Source organism: Zingiber officinale, chromosome 1B, assembly GCF_018446385.1.
Source record: "Zingiber officinale cultivar Zhangliang chromosome 1B, Zo_v1.1, whole genome shotgun sequence".
Taxonomy (NCBI): Eukaryota; Viridiplantae; Streptophyta; class Magnoliopsida; order Zingiberales; family Zingiberaceae; genus Zingiber; species Zingiber officinale.
The window spans coordinates 50,439,710-50,448,080 of record NC_055986.1 but is presented as its reverse complement, the minus strand read 5'-3'; the positions used below and the strand labels follow the sequence as shown (position 1 = coordinate 50,448,080).

Sequence of the window (8,371 nt, the reverse complement as noted above, 5' to 3'; positions counted from 1 at the left end):
TGGTGAGGTGTGAAGGCAAAACAACTGCTCCCAAATTAATCAAGTGGCCCGCCATATTCATCGCCATCACATGTCTTAGCTAAATGTCATTTTGAAGCCTAAAGTAGATTCCAAAGGACACCGGAGAATCATATATACCTCACATTTTAACATCATATAAAATCTAGGAGTGGATGGATAAGAGTTTAAATTTGTCATGGAAGTATTGTTATTGTAATAAATTTACAAGTGTTAGTGCTAATAATTTGGATACTGAGTCAACAGAACAAGATATGATGAAATCTTTGAGAGGAATAATGCGTTGACGTTGCACCAAAAAAGAAAGCGAAAAAGCTAACCGAAGAAAAGAAAGCAAGAAATGGGCAGGAAATTGCACAAGAACTTTTCCTTTATTCTGCTCCAGGTGTCAGACTCACATGCTGAGAGAGACAAAAAGGCGAGCAGAGCAGCAGCCAGCCAGCCAGCCAGCGGCGGAAGAATACATACAAATCCCCGCGTGCACTGCGACACGGCTGTCCTTCGTCGGCTTCTCCCTCTTTGGCCCTTTGGCACCTTCTTCTCTTCATCATCTTCTTCTTCATTTCTTTCCCCTGTTTCTCCTAACACAGCTGCAAAAAAGGAATGAATATGCATTATTTGATGAAGAATGAGAGAAATTTTGTTTCTCAGGTCTGCGCGATGACTCTCCAGTCAAGAAGGTAAGCCTTTTTGTTATTTTCCCCCCTGCTTTACAGTGTTAATTATCACCAATTTGAAGTTCGGAAGGAAGGATTTTTATTTTCTGTTCTGACTGTTTATTTTTTTATTCTCTTTTCTCCTCCTTTTTAATTACTTATTTTTCTGATGACAATACAGTAGTTTCTTTCCTATACGTGCGCATGCTCAAAATTGCTTTGAGGAAAGGGAGCTTATCTAAGAAAGAAATAATTTGTAGTTGTATAAATAAGTGAATGGTATCTGAATATTTCATACTGAAAAGTAAGTTTACTAAGTTAAAAAAATGCTACAAAAATATGATACATATTTGCAATGGCGGAGCCGGCTCGAATGACCTATCCAGATTGTGAGCCATGAGCACCGTGTCGACACTGTCACCCACTACAAAAAATCCTGAGTGTAGTGATGGACTTATTCTGTCACTAATTATATATAGCGACAGATCCATGATAGATTAACAACGGAATATATTCCATCGTTGATATTTTTACAACAGAATATACAATGCAATCGTTGATTAGCAATAGATTTGTATATTCCGATGCTAAAAATAGCGATAGATTTATATATTCCGATGTTATATTCTATTAAGCTACTTAGCAACAGATTTAAATAAATCTATTGTTAATTAGCTTGAACGGAATTTAGATTCCATAAATAAATTAGCGATGGAGTTTATATAAATTCATCGGTAATTAGCAACGATAAGTTAATATCGGTCGCTAATTTGCAACGGAGATGTATTAGCGATAAACGGAATTTGTCGATATATTGGCGGCGAATATTAGCTAATTTTTGTTAAAAAAAATTTTAAAGCAACTGCCCATTTTCATCCATTTTTCTTGTTTACATCCAAATATAATCAAATATAATTATCATAAACAATGATTTTCATAACAAACTCACAATACAATACATATCAATAAGCTCACAATACAAAATCACATAAACAAATATACATATCAATTTAACCAATACAATTCATACACACACATACAATTCCTCGCTAATGTCAGCCCTACGAATATGGAGAGAGGTACATGCAGGTACATAGGCCATAGGCGCATGGTGGGGTAAATCCCAGATCGTCAATTCCTGATAATCAACCTCTGGCCATTACGCCAAAGATGTCATGCACCCACAGTCTGCGCTACGCCCTCGGGCAAAAAATAAAAAATAACATCAAAAACTTATAAGATCTATTGCATAGTATATCTAAAATTTGGGTACAAAGTTTATATCATCCATACAAGAAATCCTTGATGAAAATTTAATACAAAATAAAAAAATATACTTCACTTTATATTTTGGATATTTGGATATAGTAATAGAAATATGCAACATCAAAAATTATAATACAATTAGAGATACATATAATTTAAAAAAAAAAAGTAATAGCAATATTTTTGATTAAAACACAAAGAAAAATTAAAAACTAAGATAAACGATAACATACGTTAAAATGATTACTCAATGGGGGAATCACAAATCCTGATTTTCCATTGGCAATTCTTATACCTCACTATATGAGGAGGAGGAATTAGCACTTCCCCTGATGCCTAGGGCCCTCATTCGATCAAAGGCAACTTTGGCTTTGAGCCAAGTCTGTAGAGGGAGGTCTTCTTCCTTCCACCAACGACATCATAATAAATGTCATTAACCTTATCAGTGGAAAGAGGTTGTGATCCCTCTCCTTCTGCATTAGGCTAAGACGTCTATGTAACTCTAGTGGGCATTGCTTCTTGTGTCAAAATAATGATTTTATTAACCTCCATATAAAGTCTACAAATATATTCACAAAAGTTAATATTCTTATGTTAATTATTGAGGAACATTGATTGACAAATGACTCATCCTCCTTCTTATGGATCTTGTTAAATACCTCCCAACAATTAACAGGTCTTTGTAATTCAGCAGCCTTTGTATAGAGAATGCAAGTACATTAAAACTAATAAAATAACATATATAAAAAAAATTTATATTTAAATTTACCAAGTCAGAGACATGCTTCATAATAGAATGGGATCCAACAATATGCTTTGTGGATTTGATGCTCGGCCTAGTAGGCTATGAATTGTGATTGCCTCGAGCAATCGATGAATTAGAATCTTAATGTTGGGGAGACCAAATGACTCTCTAAGCCTCCCAAACTGCATCAGGGATCTCAGATGTCCTAGTGCCCCTTTGTCTGCACTTGTATAACATGTCTCTATACGTGCATCAGTTATTCCAAATTTTTTTAAATTCAACCTTATGACCCTCCTCCCAAACATACCTCTACTACAATAATAGATTTTGAGACTTAGTATCGATAGGACTGTTGGCATGTGAGAAAGAAGTAAATCACGTGTATTTTAAAATCTTTTCTTTTGAATTGAAATCAAGTGGGTAGCGGAAATAATAAAAATGAAAAACAAACACACACAATGCTGTAAGTTACTTGGTTTAGAGTCTTCGACGACTCTTACTCCAAGACTCAGGTCCCTTGGATCTATCAATAGGTAATCCATTAAATTCTCTTCCAGAACCACATGAAGAATAATCCAAATATAAATAATTGAAGGAATTGTAATAATCCTACACTTCCTCTATTCAATAATAAGTAATGGATAATTGCAACTTAAATTAAAATATACCAACTTGTAGTAAATGGAAGTTGAAGCTTGGAGTCGGTGTCATAGCATTGTAGTAGAGCAACAATGTAGGCAGGTGTAGTAGAGCAATAGTGAAGCTGCAACGTGAAGACAAAGTCACAAAATGATCGTTGGAGCTCGTGTTGAAGTTTTTTGTGGCTGCTGGTCGAATGTTCTTTTATAGTCATTTTCGGGCACCTAGACCACCCTCGGGTGCCTGGATCGAGGCCTATCCGATCCTGCTTCGTCGCTGACTTATCCATGTCCTGATGCTTGGACCCAGTATGGGCGCTTGGATCACTGATGTGTCCATGCCTAGTCAAAACTTTATCTCTAAAAAATCATCCATCTCTAGGCGCCTACACTGGTCCGAACGCTTGGACTCTGACGTGTGATAGACAATCAACATGCGCCAACTCATCTTCTTGGGTGCCTAGGTTCATGCCAATCCAAGCACCTGGACTCAGTCCGGGCGCCTAGAGACCCTTTTTCAGCTAACTTGCAATTTTGATTTCCTACAAAAACACGTTAGTCCAAGCAATAAAAATTATCCTACAACGGAGTTAGCACATCAAAAAAATATGATCAATTTATAACTTAGATCTTATCTTTTTAAGACCAGGATCTAGTCATGGTCTATCTCAGCTTAGACTTCTTAAATGACTCTAAGCTAAACCGTGCCTATAATCCCACCATGACTCATTCTGATCAGATTTTTCTCCTTCAGTAACTTACCTTCACTTACCATTTGCAGTCACTTGACTTCTTCTTGGCCCACCAGGTCTTCCTACTAGAATTGTAACAACCACCCTCCTTACTACTACTCTGAGGGTGACCGCTACTGATTCTACTAACTACTATACTACCTACTGCAAGACCAGAGATATTTTAAACTATTGGAAAACATATCATATATCAGAACATGCCTCTAAATAGCAGCATAAAATTCCTTGATACTTTTATTTTCTTTCTTGTTTATCTTTTCACAGGATCAAACATGCAATTAAATGAGACAACAAGCATAGCATACAGACACATGTAACTTAAACACTCTCACTGCTTGCTACAACTTTCCTAACTTGCATCTATTAAAGGAAAATAGTTTTCATTCTGCAATTTAAACTTACTGTTCGCATGTTTCAAACTACTGAACATTATACTCAATGCTTCCATAGGACAAAACTCATATAATAATACTAACATGCTAAGCAATTACCAAAATCTGCAAAACCTTTACCATGCTGTATTTATCACCAATGGAAGCTCACGCATGTTATAATAATACCAACATGCTAAGCAATTACCAAAATCTGCAAAACCTTTACCATGCTGTATTTATCACCAATGGAAGCTCACGCATGTTATAATAATACCAACATGCTAAGCAATTACCAAAATCTGCAAAACCTTTACCATGCTGTATTTATCACCAATGGAAGCTCACGCATGTTATAGTATTCATAATTCCATCACTTACTCATATTAAAAATTTAAAGCAACTTACACATGTTATATCTGTAAATACCTACTAATATTTAGCATATACTCCTACAAATCTTACATCTAACCACAATCAACGGAATAGCATACATGGCGATTTCCTACATAGAGCAAACTCATAAACATACCAAAGAATCACCGAGGCTACTTTACAATGAAAACCAAATTCTCATATGCATTTTCTTCCATAAAACATTTAACCATGCATTTAACCATCCGAATGATTCCGAAATCCAACGAAACAAAACAAAACATTTAAACACTTCATAACAGCAAAACAGAAAGAGTAACGAATTTGTATTTCTAAATTCTCCTAGTTATTTAAGAAGAAAACTAAATAAATTAACTTGCAGCAATTTATTAGCTAGATCCCAAGCTTCCATATCCGTCACCACACACACACCATCAATGTCTCCTTGTCGCCTTCTTCTAGGCCACTTTAGCCTTTCCTTTATTTTTATCCATATCTGCAGTAGGAGGAAAAAGTAGTATCTATAAGCTAAAAGCTTAGTAAGTGCTTTCTACTCACAAAATCCGATACGGAATGCATAAGCATAAAAGAAAACAGGGAAATACATGCTCAACATGAAAATAGCAAATAGAACTACATCATGCATCTCTAAAGGAAACAGCAATTTAATTTGCTAAAATTTGCAACTTAGATAAAAGAACTTGTTCTATTTGTTTCCAAATTAATACTCGTATACTTTCAAAATAATATTCAACTTAACTTGGGCCCGGCATTGTACCACTTTGCGCGCCTTTCTTAATGAGAATTGAGGTAGCTAATCCCAAAACCATTAAGACACTTCTAGACCTTATGTCTAGGGGCAACTTGGAGCCCATCCCTTGGACATTATTGTTAGGATCCTTCGTACGGCTAGAGAGGGGGGTGTGAATAGCCGACCCCAATTCGTTCGTTTCTTTCTACAATGTCGAGTTAGCGCAGCGGAAATACAAGAAAGAAACTAAGGAGAAGAAAGCAAACCTCAAACGCAAGGATGTAACGAGGTTCGGAGATGAACTCCTACTCCTCGGCGTGTCCGTGAGGTGGACGAGCCCTATCAATCCGTCGGTGGATGAGTCCCCGGAGAACCGGCTAATAATATACTCCTTGTGGGTGGAGAAACCTCACCACAAAGTATCTTGCAACAGCAAGATAAGTGTACAAGAAATACAGCAAGAAGCAAGAGCAATATGAATGTAAAAACAAACGCTAGCTTGCCTTCGACTGGTTTCCGTTGACGAAGCAGCAACTTCACGGAAGAGCGAGCAGCAGCAGCTGACCCAGTCGTAGAATGAAACTCACGCGAAGCTTCGGAGGAGCTCAACAAAGCTCAAGCACGACTTGGGGAGAGGAGGAGTTCTCGTAAGATGCCCTCAATCCTTTTATACCGACGAAGCGGCGGAGAAGAAATCTGGCCGTTGCGTTGCAGCTAGTGCCCTGACGATGCGTGGACCGATCGAGAACCCATCGATCGGTCCCGGACCGATCGGCTTCATTCAGTAAAGTTGCCCAACTTTCGGTTTCTGATCGGTGCGTGGACCGATCAAGCCACACCGGATCGGTCCGCACCGATCCCACCTCTCCGGCGTCTCGATCGGTCGGAGACCGATCAGTTATCGCCGATCGGTCCCGAACCGATCGAAGCTTCTTTGCCTTGTTATCGATCGGTCACCGCACGATCGGATACACTAACGTATCATCGATGCGGGCCGATCGATCCAGCTTGGTTTTGCCCAAACCAAGTCCCAAGTCTCCCAAACCAACATTCGGTCAACCTCGACTGTTGGTACTTAATTCTAGCATCCGGTCACTCCCTCGACTGCTAGAATTCCCAAGTGTCCGGTCAATCCTTTGACCTACTTGGACTTTCCTCAACACCGGATGTCCGATCATCCCCGATCCATCCGGATTTTCCCTGCCCGGCTTCACTCACCGTGACTTTCACCGACTTCACTCACCAGATTTCCACTGCCTAACATCCTTAGGACTTTCCCACCGCTTCACTCACGGGACTCTCCACACCGCCTCGGCTTCACTCACCGGGACTTTCCACACCGCCTAACATCCAGTTAGGACTTTCTCATTCACCTAGCTTCACTCACTAGGATTTTCACCGCTTCACTCACGATTTCCCAATACTGCCCGCTTCACTCACCGTGACTTTCACCTTCACCTAGCTTCACTCACTAGGATTTCTCCCGTGCCAAACTCCCTGTTTGGACTTTCCCCGCCAAGTCTCCATACTTGGACTTTTCGCCTGCCCTGCTTGGACTTCTCCGTGCCAAGTCTCCATACTTGGACTTTTCCAGTGCCAAGAGCCCTGCTTGTACGTTTCCGTTGCCAAGTCTCCATACTTGGACTTTTTCCCCGAATCAGGTCAACCTTGACCTACGGTTGCACCAAGAATCTCCCAGACATGGATTCTTGTCCCACATCAAGAATAGAACTCTCTCACGAGTGTCAAACATCAACATGCAACTCAACTAGGTCAACCTTGACCTAAGGTTGCATCAACAATCTTCCCAAGTCAAACATCAAAATACAACTCGAGTCAAGTCAACTCGAGTCGGGTCAACCTTGACCTAAGGTTACACCAACAATCTCCCCCTTTTTGATGTTTGACAAAACTCATAATCAAGTTAGGTTAACCCGATAACCTAACTTAGGTTTTCCAACCATCTTCCCATGTCCAATGTTCTTTCCTTGAACATTCTTTGGACATTCTCCCCTTAGGTTAACCTGATAACCTAACTTGGGTTCTCCAATAATTCTCCCCCTTTTTGACACACATCAAAAAGAATTCCAATGTTCTTCCTCGAACATTCCTTGACAATCTTCCCTAGCTTAGGTTAAACCGATAACCTAACTTGGGTTCTCTAATAATTCTCCAATGAACACTCTCCCCTTTTTGACACACATCAAAAAGAATAAGGAGGGTATCAAGGTCAAGAGTTTCTTCCTAATGAAAGTCCCATACCTTTCATTGAAACTCTTATTTTCCCCTTGATACTAAGCTCAACAATCCACTTAGTGATAATCCCATATCACTAATCCTCAAGGAGTAAAAACTCCCCTTGACTAATAGTTAAAACTCCCCTAAAGGCCAACTCCCCTGACCATTGCACCAACAATGTCTTGGAGAGTTTCAAACCTTTATAAATCTAAAAACCAACTTTCAGCCGAAATTTCAGACATGCAGTCGAATTTCAGCACATTGGCACGCTATCAGACCTCACCGGATCGGTCACCGGACCGATCCACAGGACTCTGGATCGGTCCAGTGACCGATCCAGCCCTTCCGGTGACCGATCCAGATCTGAAATCAGAGATTTCGATTTTCCTCCCAAATTCAGAAACCCCTAATAAATTCCAGAAAATTCGAAAAATTGTGAAATTTTGAGGATACATTCCTCATATCATACACTATCATGGAAAAATAATTTTCTATGAAAATAGTTTCCATTTTCAAATCTTGATACAAAGTTCAAAAACTTTGAAATAGTTCAAGTTTTAA

The 8,371-nt window shown here is 39.2% G+C and overlaps 1 protein-coding gene across 6 annotated transcripts in view; it reads left to right on the top strand.

Annotated features, from left to right (window-relative positions):
- The first annotated feature begins 326 nt into the window (after positions 1 to 326).
- Positions 327 to 8,371, top strand: part of LOC122056361 — a 47,728-nt gene continuing 39,683 nt past the window's right edge. For 4 of the 6 annotated variants that reach the window (XM_042618287.1, XM_042618297.1, XM_042618304.1 and 1 more), the window contains exon 1: positions 328 to 698. The gene's annotated coding sequence lies outside the window, so the exon portion shown is untranslated. Of the gene's footprint in view, positions 699 to 8,371 lie in introns of all 6 variants that reach the window. The other 2 variants (XM_042618313.1, XM_042618319.1) reach the window with 1 other exon arrangement.